The sequence below is a fragment of the Oenanthe melanoleuca genome, chromosome 4 (genome assembly GCF_029582105.1).
Source record: "Oenanthe melanoleuca isolate GR-GAL-2019-014 chromosome 4, OMel1.0, whole genome shotgun sequence".
Taxonomy (NCBI): Eukaryota; Metazoa; Chordata; class Aves; order Passeriformes; family Muscicapidae; genus Oenanthe; species Oenanthe melanoleuca.
The window spans coordinates 48,390,758-48,404,997 of NC_079337.1; the positions used below are offsets into that span (position 1 = coordinate 48,390,758).

Genomic DNA, 14,240 nt, shown 5'->3' on the forward strand with positions numbered 1-14,240 from the left:
GAATTAAAGTGCACAGGAGCCCAATGCCCATGCTAAAGATGAAATCCAGCTTTCACCAAAGCACCTGCAATGACTCCCCCTTGGTGGTTTCTAGATACTCAGTGGAAACAGAAATTACGCAGATTTGGATAATCTTCTTAGTACTGCGAGTGAAATTTTCTGGCTATTTGCAAACCAGTAGCAAATATGAAAAATGCTGACATTGGGCCAGTGCCCAGAGATAACTTGCAATTCACTCCCTGTGCGGCAGACAGAAGAGTACAGTTCCTCACTGGACTGCTGGGCACTGATTCAGCAGCACAGTCCTTTCCAACCTCTCCTAAAGGTTTAGCTTACCTATAATTGAGCTACCATCTACTGAGGCCCAGTTGCACCTCAGCAAGAGGACTGAGGGAAAGCAAGATCTGCAAAGGAAAGGTGATTCTATCTGTAGGAGAGAAGTGTAAGAGCACATGGGTCATGCTGCTCACTCAGCAGGCAGTGGAATTAGTCTTCCTTGGGCAAGTAATAACCTAAAGGCAGGGTTACATCAGCTGGAGTGAGGTCATGAGACCATGAGAGCATAAAACACCTCATAAAGTTGAGGCAGCTTTCCTGATTGGCTACTGTTATCTTCAGATACTTCCTCATAGCTCTGTTTTGGAGTATTCAGGTATTCTTTTTTTTTGTTTGAAAAGTTACATCTAGAGACAACAGTTTGTGCTTTTCTTATGCCCTGTTAGAAGGCAGCTGTGGGTGACAGCAGATGCTGAGATGATCGGTCAATTACCTTGAACAGATCGGATAATTTCTCAGTATTTGCTCCAGAAAGTTCAGAGTGGAAGGGTTTTGGTAAAATCCTTAGTCAAATGAGGAACTGGAGAAAATACTACTCAGAGTATGTGGAACCCGTCATCCTGCAAAGATAACCAAGACTATACATAATCAGCATAACAGTAACAAAATCTAGCTTTAGGTGCCCACTCACAAACATTACGGTCATCTGATGCAAAGAGCATCTGGACAGAAATCATTGTGCCACTTCAAACACTTCCAAAAACATTGATGAGCAAACTTTGCATTGGAAAGCTTTATGCTGGATTTTTTAGTCTTTCCACAGACAGCAAAATAAAGCCTAAAGCTGTCAGGAACTTTGCCATGGGTTCTGACTAATTCTACTCAAGCATAATCATATGACTGCACTTGATCAAGATGAAATGCATACTGCTGAGCGATCTAATTGTAATCAAGCGATCAGATCTCTATAAATGAGTGAAAAAAATGCTTGAATCTACAGGTAAGTCCAAGCAAGACTTATGAAGATCTCTTGTGAGGAGATCACTTTGATCTGAATAGTTGGATGCAAAAACCCACAAGGACAATGTGGCAAATTAGCAACAGGGGAAACTCAGAGCACAGCATGGAATTGCCACAAAGAGACATCAGAGGTTTCCACACATTCTGGTTAGTAATGAGGGTTTTTGGGAAGCTGTGAAATGAGAAGGAGGAGCAGAAAACAGACAGAGCAAGGAAACTGCAGAAGCAAATCACAGAGCTCAGAATAAATGGGGATGCTTCCAGTGTGCAATGACAAACACACAGATCAAGCCATTGAGATCATCAGCTAAGACTTGACTGTAGCTGAAACAACCCAAAACCTCCCCTTTTTTCTCCTTGTAGGACAGCAGCATTCGGTCTTCTCAGTGCTGCCAAACTGAGGGATAAATTAGCTTATATAGTTAGATTATATTCCTTCTCAGCTGTCTTGAAAGCGGAAAACTTTATCAGCAATGTTCCCTTGCACACATTTTTAACTTACTGTTTCTAATCTCTCCCCTTCCTACCCTTTTCTGCAGGCTTCTCAAACCAAGATTCAAACACTGTCTCTACCAACCTGAAAAATCACTTGCCCAATGATTCAGCTGGCTTTCCATTCAGAAATGTACAATTCCAGGTTTCACCACAAACAACATTCCACATTTGGTTACTTTAAGACAATCCTGTTTTAACTCCTAAAAAACACACTGGAAAACATTTGTGAAATATAACACACAGTAGAGAGGCAGGATTTGTCCATGTGACTCTTTTGTGGTTTTGATAAAGCTGCATCACTTCAAAGGGCTCAGGATATACTACTGTAAGTCACCACTGCACATTTCACCCACATGTGCTGACTGCGCTTCCGCTCCTCTGCCAGAACAATAGAAGCCTTTGCATGCTGAGTCAGCCATCCAAAAAAACATGGATCCACACAGACTGAATGCAGCCCCTCACCATAGGTTCTGTTAACCATTTTATCACCAAGAAGGGGAGATAGCTGCATTTTTCATATAAGACTCATGGAGTGGGTAAAACTTGGAAATGTGTACATATTTTCAGGAATAAAATCTAAAATATTAGTTGACATGCAGTATACTACTGAAATACATAAATAAATGCATAGCTAATCATGGGTCAGTTCTGCCACTTCCTCCTTTCTCGGTATTCTTAGTACCAATAGGGAGCTCTGGCATTCCAGGAGAAACCTGTACAGAGCTGGATAGATGGGCTAGACAGCTGAATTCTTCACTGTAGTGATCTGGTAAGTTCAGATACCACTACAACTTGCAATTTGAGCCCATGTATTTGAATAATTTGCAAGCCTTAACTCACATATTTGAATGTGCTCATTGGTGCAAAGACTCAAACGGGTAAGTGAACCTTAGAAGTCATCTGAGCAGGTCTTTCAGAATCACAGAATCAGTTTAGGTTGGAAAACACCTGTAAGGTCATCAAGTCTAACCACTAACCCAGCAATGCCATATTCACCACTAAAGCATGTCCTCAAGTGTCACATGCACTCATTTTTTGAATGCTTCCAGGGATGGTGATTTCACCACTTCCCTGAGCAGCCTGGTCCAATACCTGAGAACCCTATTACTGAGGATTTTTTTCCTAATATCCAATTTAAACCTTCCCTGCTGCAACTGAAGCCACTTCCTCTCATCTTGTCACTTGTTACCTGGGAAAAGTGGCCAATCTCCACCTCACTATAATCTCCTTTCAGATAGTTGCAGAGAGATCTGGCCTCCCCTGAGCCTTCTCCAGCCCAAACATTCCCAGCTCCCTCAGCTGCTCCTCATAAGCTTTGTGCTCAGACCTTTCACCAGCTCCACTGCCTTTCTCTGGCCCAGCCCCTCAATGTCCTTCCTCTTGTGAGGGGCCCAGAACTGGACACAATACTCAAGGTGGGGCCTTACCAGCGCTGAGCCCTGGCCCTGCTGGCCACACCATTTCTGACACAGGCCAGGACGCCACCCTGGCTAGTGTTCACCCAGCTATGGACGCATTGCAGCCACTTGCCCCCAGTCCATACACTGCCTGGGGTTGTTGTGACCCAGGTGTAGGATCCAGCACTTTGCCATGTTGAACCTGTTGCAACTGGCCTTGGCCTATTTATTCACCCTGCCCAGATCCCTCTGCAGAGCCTTTGTGCCCTACAGCAGATCAACATTCCCACTCAATTTGGTGTCATCTGAGAATTTATTGAGGATGCCCTCGATCTCCTTGTCCAGATCATTCATAAAGATATTAAACAGGACATTTCATCCAAGATATATTATATTTTCAAGTGTCCCATTGCTTTCAATTATAATTTATGAGTAGAATTCAGGCCAGTTTTAATCAATCTTCCTGGCTTTTTCTCTTAGCATGCAAAAAGCTGTAATATACAGTCAAACAAGAAGAACTTAATAAGAACTAAGTATGACTTTCTCTCATTGTAGATCCGCAATGTCATCCCCATAACAAGTGCTTTGATTTTACTCACAACTTCAGTTAAGATAAAAAAACGGAAGTCTAATTCAGCTGATGTTTCAAGCTGGCATCAAGATTTCCAGAACAGGTACTTAAAGTCAGGTCACTGAGGGTTATCTGGCTAAGGTTAATTTGTCACATATCTAAGTTTTATATGGCTTGTTGGAAGTACATAGTCTCAACATGTGTGAAGCGGTTTATCTTGAGACCTTGGCAGTTTCTGTTCTGTAACTTTAACAAGAAATGTAATCAGAAATCTATGTTTTGTTTGAGGTTCCTGGGAACTGTTCTGACTCTTCCAAATCAAGCATGCACATGGACGGTCTAATAAACATAAAAACTGAAAGAGAAGGAAAAAGAAGACAACTCCATTCTAAAGAAAAACTTGAAGCATGCCTTCTACAGTATATGAACTTTCTGCAGAAAGCCCACTGAAAACCTCCCAGTGAAGAGGAAGCCTGCATACAGGCAATGCATGCACTTTTGAGATGTAAAAGAGAATTGTCCCCACTTAAATCACAGATCAAGTTGCTACTATATCCTTATGTGTCTTAAGGATGTATCTGGTTCAGTACTGAGTTAATAATGTACATGTAAAGAATATCCAGAAGTCCTGCAAGTTTCTAGAAGATAAACTTTTGTCCTTACATACAAAGAAACTTATTATAGTAAGCTCCTAACATGACTGAAAGCTAATGTTTTCACATCTATTGGATATTCTGCTGAGGGGAGCTGAAACACCCTAGAACAGTGGCTGATGTCAAACACTAACCAATGTTAAGCTCATCTTGTTTTGTGAAATTTAACACACAAGAATAAACTCCAGGAACAGCAGTATTTCTGTTCTACAGACTTTACACAGTGCTGCTTCTTGTTACATAGCAAAATACAAACTTATTACAATACTTCAAGAGGCATTGCAAAAATATTGAAAAAACACTCCGATGAAAAACAAAACAAAAAAACACTAGGAGAACCCAAACCGAACTTTAGTAGGACAATTTAGGAAAAAACAGTAAAATGGAAATTGCAGTACTGAAACTTTCTTACTGAAAACCCACCAGCATCTCTCAACTGATTTCAATCAGTTTTAGATAAAGCCTTTGGTATCTCCACGGTAAGGCAAGCAATTCTCCTGCTGGTGGAAAGCAGAAGCAGAAGAGGTGAAAACTCACAGCAATCGCAGTATCTTACATTTGCTCTGGACAGCCACTAAGTGGCACTTAAACACCTCATCTTAAACCCTGATGAATCTGTGAACTTGTGAAGGGATTGAGGTGACAAAAGGAGTTAGCACTCTGGGGAGCAATCTCTTCTAAGAACAATGAAGTTCTCTTCCTGCAATTAGAAAGACTTCCTAATGGCCTGGCTAGGAATGCTAATGTCAAGAATGCTGTACAGTGCTCCGCAGCAGCAGAGATACTGCAGAGAGCTCCGCAGAAGCAACTGCTTTACGAGTCCTGATTCGGGAATCAGAGTGTCTCGTTCCAGTGTGTCATTAGCTAAAGCAATCTTCCTTCAACAATTACCCATTATAGTGTAGCTTTGAAATATGCCCTTAAATCGGGAAAACTGAAGTGTCTCACTGCTGCTGAACAGCTGGTCCAACAAAGGCAATCCTAACATGATAACATAACTTATGGAAATGCCTCTGAATTCAGCTTCAGTGAGACACCTCTGAAGGCACCAACACTATTTGTACTTGAAGATGCACATTAGAACACGGATTTCAAAGTCTACAGTGAATTAAAAGTGATGAACAGGGCTTTGCTCTCCTTCAGAGTTCTGTAAATTATTGCTTCATAGACATATGGCATACTTCAATTTGAAATCTTAAATAAGGAAAGAAACCTAACTTTTGTAATAGTGGTGTTGAATCAATCATGATAATCATCCTGAATATATTCTTGTATTTGAATTATAATTTTTCTTGTCTGGTTTTAAAAGTACTTCTGTTTCATAAAAATCTTTGTAAATGAATTAATTTCAGATATTGAAAACCTTTTTTTTCCTATGTGAACAACATAACTGTCATTGAAAAAAAATCTAAGGATAAACTCAAGCAGAATAATATTCTACATATTATAGTGCTAACCAAGCAAGTATCTATAAGCATGTTTAAATAATTGTTGCAAGTATGTCAGTTGTCTTCAGAGGAACTAGCCTGAAGTTAAAGTGCATAGATTTTCAGCCTCAAAGACTCAGAAATAAGATTTATGAATAACTTGCTTTCTGATTCTCAAAAAACCATTTCCGTTTCTCCATTTCAGTTAGCCACAGGTTTAGATGCAAATACACCACCAGATATTCACTGCAAGCTCTACTTTACACCTTTGTGCTTAACACGTGGCCTCCAAAAATCTCAAATGAGGAGTTATAAAATTTAGCTTTTATTCCCTCTTCCTGTGCAAGTTCTTTACAATATAAATAGAAATATAGCATATAAGCAACAAAGCAACACAACAAATCCCACCATGATTACTAAAAATACAATTTTGAAGCACATTCTGCCTGTGTGGAGCTAGTTTTGTGGGGTTCTTTTAAAGGCTGAAACAAGAAGATTGCAAATGAAAAGCGTTCAATCAGTTACGCAGAAGGACCAAACTTGACCCAATGCAAGAGGAATCATCATCAGTGAAGCTGTTTTTATGACTAGCAATAGATCTCAATTACTGTCCCTCTGGGAAAAGTGGGGGGAGGGTGGGAAAGAAAGGGAAGTCCACATCAACCAGCAGTTTCATACAAAGGACAAACCAAGTATAAACTGGCATTATCCACTCAATCCTTGTATCAGATCCTCGATGATCAACCTTTAGGGCAAACACACATATCCATTTAAGCCTGTATTTGTCCAGCCACACAAATCATTCTTTAGGAAAATATTTCCCACAGCCCTTCCCATAACTTGACGTCCACAGAGAGCGTAAAAAAAACAGAAATACAGAACAACTGTGTCTACAGGCAAGGGAAAGCACAGATTTTACGACAATGATTTTCTATCATTATTCACTTTGACATATAACAGGATGAGAGATTGGACTGCTAAAGTAAATACAGTGGTTATATATGCCTCCTTTGCTTTGGTTTTCTGCTCCGCTACAGCCAAAGAGCCCCCATCTGATGACCTTGGGGGCACAGCATAAATGTCAGCCCAGTAAAGGCAAAACTCTAAATGAAAAGCCGACTACATGGAAAAATAAGGAGCTATTTCAGAAAGGTGATTTATTCAGTATCATAATTTACAAATTGACATCTTCGTATTTTAATGTGGATGGCTTGCATTTGTGTTTTAGAGCCATTTTAAAATCTGAAATACAACTACCTGAACATGAATATCAATGTTTAAGTAGCTTCAAATGAGCTAAAGGCCAAGCATCCTAATGAAGCTTGCAAAGCACAGAAAATAAGAGGTTTTGGTTTTACTAGTCTTGAGACAGCTTGATGTCTTAACTGATATCAATCAGTTATAAGCCAGAACCACTCTTGAGTCTGTCTGTAGAGACTGTACTAACCTACATGACAGATACATCCTTTGTTTATTCATGCATTTAACAAAAACTATCTTCTCACTTTTGCTAACTAAATCACACTGTCCTCAATATGCTATTGTACTGCGTGCCACAAAAACTAACACAGTTTTAGGTAAGACTGATTTTTAAAATAAAAACTGCTAATTTCTAAGCATTTTTTCCCCCTAATATACACTTTCTGGCTTTAAATTGCATACAACTATCATTGCACCAAGTATCCACAAAATTAAACTAAGAACTTCACAACTGTGCATACTTCATATTACTTAAGAGTGTTAAGTAATTAAACCAAAAATAAAAACCATCTATGGAGTCTAATCTAGACTTTCTGACTTGAGTTTGGAGATCAATAAGGCAGCATTCAAACTTCCAAACTTCTTCTAGTCTTAAATCAACTTCAGCAAGCCTCAGCAGTGGGTAACTGAGAAAATACACTGGAGTTCCTCCATCACTAAGTATTTCTTTGTACAGTAGTGTGCATGCTGTTTATATTCAATACTGCTATAAATCAAACAGTATTTTCTGAACTCTTAATTCTGTATACAGAACTTGTATTTCCACACTTGTACTTCTCACTCAGAACTTTCCATGGGCACAAGTGTTTCAGTTTGGTTTGAGTTTTTTTATTTGCCCAGCACTGTCTGCTTGCTCACATTTGTTTGAAGCTGTAGGACTGATGAGGCTCCAAGGCAATGAGGAGACCCATTCACTTTGTTTGTGTCTTCCATCCAACACCTTCACAGAAATCAGACTTTACAGCCTTACAGTATGGTGAGCTAGATAACCTTGTTGCTACACATTTTGTTATTGTCACAAGTTGTGAAGCTGAGAACTTATGATTTAGTGCTTGAGTAATATGTGGATAGACAGTTCCTCAACTGAAGACCACCCACTGGGTGGTGTTCATGTCTTTTTAGAGCAAAGCTACTTTGGACTCGCTGGGCACAGGTATGCAGTGATTTCTTCCACACACCACCAGCAGGGTAAATTTCAATGCCAGTGACACTTCCACAAAACATTCTGAGCTGGGAGGGACTCAAAAGGATCCCCAATCGCATCTTTTCAGTGAATGGCCCATATGGGGATTGAATCCACAACCTTGGCACTATGAGCACCATGCTCCAAACAAGGTGTCTCTGTGTACAGAGGCCAAGGGAGCCTGCAAGTGTTCTGTGCACCTCCATCCTCACAGTCCTACTTCTAAGATCTATGTCATCCTACAAAGAAAGGACAACAGGACTGCAACAACTGGGCCTGCTCCATGGCCCAATCCCTTTGGAGTACTCCTAGTGTAGCACGCTATTTACCCCACCTGCTTACGAAAGCACCAGGAAAATCTTGTCCCAAATTATTTTATGTTCCCTTTAGTTTCCAAATTTATGTAAACTTGAAATTCGACAAAAAACATCTACGGTGATCTAGCAAGGTGCACCAAATTAGTTTTGGAGCAGAATGAAATTAGTTTCTTTTACCTTAGCCCCTAAAGCAGTCCACCATAGAGCTGACAAACATCAGTGCCAGCACAAGGGAAAACACCAAGGAAGTACATCAAGGGATGGATCAGAAGTAAAAAGAATAATAGAATTGTCTCTTTTGACAGAGGACAGCTATACAATCTACTCAATGTACCATGATAGATTACACTTGAACTAAAACCCCAGGGGCAGTTTAAGACTGAATGAATTGGGGATCTTGAGGCCCGGACTGCTCTCTCTAGGTGGCGATGCCCTGACTCTCACAAAGGTCACATGAAAGTATTCTGTGATCATGTTAGGATGCTGATTTCATTGAAAATAAGTCACTTTTCCTTTGGAATATTAAAATTTCTCTGAAACACCTCACTGAGTGATATTACAGTATAAAGAATAGGGGGGGGAGTTGGGAATGTGCAAATCAGCAAACAAAGGAATACAAGGCCACAGAAAGCTGACTCAAACTTGGCAAGGATGTTAAGAGTGAGCTTCACTTTGGAGGTAAGTAAGGAAACTCTTCTCTGTGTGAACAGGAGTTTCTCAAGAAAATTCTGCAGCTCTGGAAGATACTTAGATATTCATGGCTCCAGCTACCTGTGCTGGACATCATAGGCCACAAGTAAGACAAAAAGAATGGTTAGTAATCAGATGAGAAACCATCATAAATCCACTAATTATGCTTTTGCCTCAGTTCTACTGTTTAGTATCTCTGCTACAATCCCCAACAGGAAAAGTGAAGGAAAAGCTAATAGCCTTGAACAATAAATAGCCTTGGCATGAACTCTGACCCTAAAATAAAGTGCATGTGACATCACAAGTAACACACAGCAACTTTCAATATTATTTAAGTCAAAAATTGCAGGAACAATGTCATCTGATAGAGTTTACTATACAGTTAACTAATACACTAAGATAAGAAATAATGAGAATATATAATTTTTATGCTGCTGCTGCTGTAAGAGTGGGAATAGGCAACTCTTTTTGCAAACCTCGTGATTAATTTCATCTTCCATGATCAAAATTATCTCTGGCTGTAAGTCAGATAGCAGCACTGGTATTACACAAATTATTTCCTCCATGTGGCAATCACACAAGGTTTAGCGAAATCTCACAATACTTTGTTATAAAATGCAGCATGTCACAAAGTGACTCTAAGATTTGACAAGAACCCCATAGAGACTTGGAATAATGCTGCTAGGGACAGGGTCACTCGCCACTAAAGTTCCCTGACAGAAGAGTTCACATACATGAATTGTTTGAACATATCCCAGGATAGAACTGGTGTCATCATACTCATGCTCAAGAAGCCTGCAAAGCTTGATTAATTGTGAGAGTACTGAAAGCACAGCTGGTTGTTTGCATTATACAGGATATTCTGTTAGGATTTACACAGCTAAACTTTGACCTACTTTATAAACTGGACTGTGAATGTGCATAGAACAAATATGTATTTGATTTTTCATTTGTTCTGCTGCATCTTTTTTCCTTCTGTATTTTACATTTTCTTCAGTGTTTTGGAGACAGGAGAGATTTCCTAAATCAAAAAGCAGTTCACAATTACACAAATTCAATCAAAAACCCCAAAGGTGCATAAGGAGGCAGAAAACAATCAAATTAAGTTCTCACTTGCACTGACATTATTCTAATTACTTAATTTTGTTTCGTTGTTTTAATGTTTTTTTTTTGCAAAAGAAGAACCATGTTTTAATCTCCCTAGACTCATCAGGCAGTAAAATAAAAAAGAATATCACCTCTATCTTTAAAATTATCTTTCCTGAATTCTTTTAAGAAAGGGAAATGGTGCTTTTAAAAATTAGATACTTTGTGAGGCTATACCTTAGAGTCGAATGTAAAAACAAGTTGTCTAAGTCGACAGCCATGCAGCCAAGCCTCATAACAACTGCTTAGGAGTTCACTGGGCCCCTGCCATTCCTTTTATAGATGAATAATGTGAAGTTCAGCTCTGTGCAGCCTCACAGAGAGCTAAGTGTTGATTATCTGAAACCAGCTTCTTCAGCACATAATCAGATCATAACAACATGTAACAGAGTGCTGGATTCCAGGTAAGACAGCATGATCTACTTAAGAGCATAAGCTATTTTAACTCATGGAAGTAGGTGAAGGTTGTTTAAAATCATAGTAACTGTTAAAGCAATAGGTGGACAAAAAACCTGAAGACCTCAACAGAAGACATCACAGCTGTAAACAAAAGGCTCAGCAACAGGCCAAGTGCTACAATTTGAGACTTGCCTCAGTGTAAGGAGATGGGTCCTATCTGTGTTTGCCTTGGGGCAGATTTGGCACAGGTGAAGTCAATCACAGGGTCAGGTTTCGAGCAGGTGTCCCAGTCTGCTGCAACCATACATACACTGCAACTCTCAGGGTAACACTCCTGCAAATGCCTGGGCCGAAAGCTGTCCCTGATTGATGACACTACAGAGAGAAGATTCAGAAGAACCACACAGACTTGTACACGTCTTGTGCAGCTGTGATCCTGTTTAAATCACAGGCAATATTTTCCTATTAAGCAGAAAAGCTCTACCCAGTGTTTTGCTATCATAGCATTAACTGCTCTGGTAAACACAAGCATATATTACAGGCTATTATGACAACTTGTGCCCAGAGTCTTGGGGACAAAAAAACCCCCTAACCCACACAAACAAAAACACCAGTACAAAATGTAACCCTTTAAAAATCTGAACTGAATGTTTTACCTTTCTTCATACTACAGTTTTGCATTGGAAATGTCACAGAAATATTTTCCTTGCAAGACATAAGGCTCAAATTTCTAGGCTTTCCCTCAAACTATCTAGACCTCCAGTTCACATCACAGAATAAAAAAGGGGAAACTTTCAAGCATTCTGAGCTTCACTAAAAAATAAATTAAAAATTACAGTGCTGTCTGCTGACTTCTACTGTGCATACTGGAATTTATTTTCCCTGTGATCAGAAATAACAGGTGGATGATGCACTCCACAGACAGCTCAGAGTAGCCTCACATTAGCATACCCTGGTCCTGATGAGGGACTTCAACCACTCAAATATCTGCAGTAGGAAAAACACAGCAGGGCAAAGTCAATTCAGCCAGTTGCCAGAGAGCCTCGATAAGAACTTGCCAACCCAAGACAGAGACATGATTAGGAAAGCCAAAGTCCACCTGGAATTTAATCTAGCAAGGGTTGTCAAAGGCTACAAAAAAGTCTGTATAGCTATATAGGTGACAGAAGGCAGGCTTGGGAAAACGTGAGCCTGCTGCTCAATAGAACACAGGACACGGAAAAAGGCTGAGATACTGAATGTCCTCTGACTCAGACCTCTGTGAAACCATTACATTTAGAACTGTTAGTCTTCATTTACAACAAATATAAAAGTATCATGAAGGACAGCACAACCTTAACTTGCCTTAAATCTATACTAGCTCAGGGCATGAGTCAGATAAACTAGTGACCCGTGTTCCATTTGCCAGCCCAAACATCCATCAAGTAAGATTAAACATACCTAAGTAAAACAAATAATTTGATACACCAAAGAAGGATCAACATAATGACATCTGGAATTACTTTTCCAAGCTGAAAGTAAGAACAGAAATTACTCATCCTCCATAATGTTTTGGCTACTTTGCATTTGCTGGAGGGGGATACCCTACTACAGTATGCCATTAGCTTCACATTATTTCTCTCTTTTATTTTTGGACTGATGATGCACTAATGCAGGGCATCATACAGAGGGAAAGCTGGGGAGAATCAGCTCAGGAAGGAAACAGGACACTTCACCTGCAGTTCCAAACAGTTTAGAACTAGCACATCTCAAATGTAGGACTAAAATATCAATAATTTTTTTAAGCATATAGTTTTCAACAGCAACAGTGATATCAACAGCATCACATTTCTGTAGTACATAAGCAAATGCCAGACCAGAGGCCACTGGGGACATACAGAGCGTGGAGCATGTATGCTTTCATTTCTATTGCACTCCTACAGTAGCCAAGCACTCTCACCAAGGTGTTCAGCAAGGCTGTGTTCTTATGCTCAAGGGACTATTCTGCAAACAGATTTAGTGGAGATTTAATTTTTCCCCAGCTTCCCCCACCATTACTCACCTGACCTTTAAGTAGCCTTCATAAGCTCCCTGCAGGCAATATAATTGAATCCAGCTCCATTCCTGAGCACCTACAAAGAACATGCATTAATGCTTCAGCCCCACCCTCAGGCAGAAATTATGAGGCCACATCAGAGCCTCTACAAAATGGAAGTGTAAGGATAAGAAACTCCACTCTTTGTAACTAGTGGGAACTTACAAAGGTTATACATGGAGGAAGGAAGGAAGGAATCCTCCAGATTCCACGTCTGACAAATCTACTAGGAAAGAAGACTCTAAACCATAAGAGAAGCTCTCTCTAGGCAGAGTAAACCCATCCTTTAAGCATCAAGTAGAGTGGAATGATCTCCATATCCACATGATTTTCGTCAAGTAGTGTCATCTCATCCTTCCCTCCTGCTATCCAGCAGGGAAAGTGAACCATACATTGCTATGATGGTACAATGGAAACAATTATAGAAGATCCTACAGAGGGCAGATAAAGAGCACAATGGGGCTCTACCTTCTCTTTCACTGCTAAACAGCAGCATAAGAAAGAATTCCTTGCAAAGAATCCTGACATTACTTTGTGTTAATTACCTGTCTACTTATTTCTTCTCTAAAGCAGATATGTTGGAAATGCAGCAACAAGGAACCCAAGAGCCTTGTATTCATATGCAGAAAAAACATCCAGTGGCATGCACCTCCATCAACTCTAGAGCTGAGCTAAACATTACCAGAAACATTAACAAAACTCTCATATTAAACAGTAAAATAACTCTTCATTAATCAGATGTATGTTCTGGCTCAACTTGTGTTTATAAAGGAGTAGAACTACAGTTAATGGACTGCAGTCTAACTGCAATGCTGATGATAAAAGCCTGACCATTCCTGGATTTCTGTACCTTCTACCATCTCCAGTGGTATGCCTCTCTCTGCATGACTTTCAAGTTTCTTGTCCTCCTCTTAAAGGCTTTAAGTGCTTAGTCTTCTACTCAACTGCTTCTTTGTCTTAACATCCTAATCTTCCTACTGTACTTCTCCCATAGACATACTCCTGCCCCCTTTTTTTCTAATTATCTTAAGGTGAGAATATATACAGAATTTATTTGCAAAGCCACAAAGTACCTTCTACTTCAAATCCTCAGTCAGACCTGACTTAATCCAAGAACTCTTTGTCAAATATAACCCTACTATAGATTTATATGTGCAGACACAAAGCATTGTGGCTCTTGCAGTTTACAATATTATTGTAATTAGTAATTATCACAAAAGTCTAGATGTCCAAGACTGTTGACTAAAGACTGTTATGAACATGTAAATTCTGTGACTAAATGTACCTGGACAGCTGTGATTCTTTTACAGACCTGAAGCAAACAGGGAAAAA

General features: G+C 39.8%; 1 protein-coding gene across 11 annotated transcripts in view; it reads right to left on the reverse strand.

Annotated features, from left to right (window-relative positions):
- TBC1D1 (TBC1 domain family member 1) overlaps positions 1 to 14,240 on the reverse strand; it is a 97,859-nt gene that overhangs the window by 73,537 nt on the left and 10,082 nt on the right. The window contains exon 1 of one of the 11 annotated variants that reach the window (XM_056489764.1): positions 12,876 to 12,945. The exons of the other annotated variants lie outside the window; for them this stretch is intronic. The gene's annotated coding sequence lies outside the window, so the exon portion shown is untranslated. Of the gene's footprint in view, positions 1 to 12,875; positions 12,946 to 14,240 lie in introns of those variants that run through there. 11 annotated transcript variants of the gene reach the window in all.